This window comes from Nothobranchius furzeri, chromosome 6, assembly GCF_043380555.1.
Source record: "Nothobranchius furzeri strain GRZ-AD chromosome 6, NfurGRZ-RIMD1, whole genome shotgun sequence".
In the NCBI taxonomy this organism is placed as follows: domain Eukaryota; kingdom Metazoa; phylum Chordata; class Actinopteri; order Cyprinodontiformes; family Nothobranchiidae; genus Nothobranchius; species Nothobranchius furzeri.
Genome location: NC_091746.1, coordinates 76,930,872 through 76,931,900, shown reverse-complemented (window position 1 = coordinate 76,931,900; position 1,029 = coordinate 76,930,872).

The following is a 1,029-nucleotide window of genomic DNA, read 5'->3' as shown; positions in this document are numbered from 1 at the left end:
AGTGTTTATTGGATTAACTCTGGCCTGGTCCATGGCAGATAAGCTGATGATCAGCAGTAAGCTTAGCGGATTCCTGGTGGAGGTAGGTATTTTGCTGCAACTTATATATGTATATATAAAATAAAAACTGCAACATGTCGCCCACCTGTGTGTGTGTGATGTAAATAATGCTAATGGAATAAAAAACAATACTAATGCTATGATTAAGTTGGGATTATTTATGTTTCTTTGAGAAGTGTTGCTTCAGTCCGTTGATGGAATACAAGAGTGCGCTTGGGTCTTAATGGATTAAAATCCCAGCATAGGGATGGAAACAGGCAAAGCAACATCCAAGGCCACTGGTACATCCATTTGTCAGTCAATAAAATAATGTCTACGTAATGGTAAATCATCAGAGTTTGTATTGCACCAGGAGAAGTAGTGGGACATGGGATGTGCAAATACTGGAGGGGTAATCTGTAGTGGGGTAATAATCTCACATGGAATAGTGCAAGAAGCATCTGAAAGCGGCAACGTTAATTCTGTGTGCGAGAATGAAACATTCACATGGAAAACCTAACAGATTCCCTCAAACGAACAACAAAATCTATCCTCTACAACACAATACTTTGTCACTTTACATTACAACCCTCTCATTTGGGGTGCTGGATAAAAACATGGAATTTGGCTTTAAGAATTGATAAATGTTTATATTTAAATCCAAACCAAAAAAGCTGTAAAATCACTGCCGTTAAGACACACTGGCAAAACTAGGGTGATAAATTTGAGTTAAGGTGGCAGAGATATACTTGATTCCTTCATTAAAATGTGTTTTTGGCAGCTTGGTAGCAATGAACGAAAACTAAAGGGGTCCGTTTGGGCGAAGGCCTAAAAACAATTTCAGAGTTCCTAACATTAACTTTAATATAAATAAATTACGAAATAAAGAGTGCTAAAATGAGATAAATATAAAATCTACGTTAGGTGTGGAGCAGGAGGGATCTCAAATAGTCAAATTTACAGATAGTTTTCTTTTTCAGACGTGCTGAA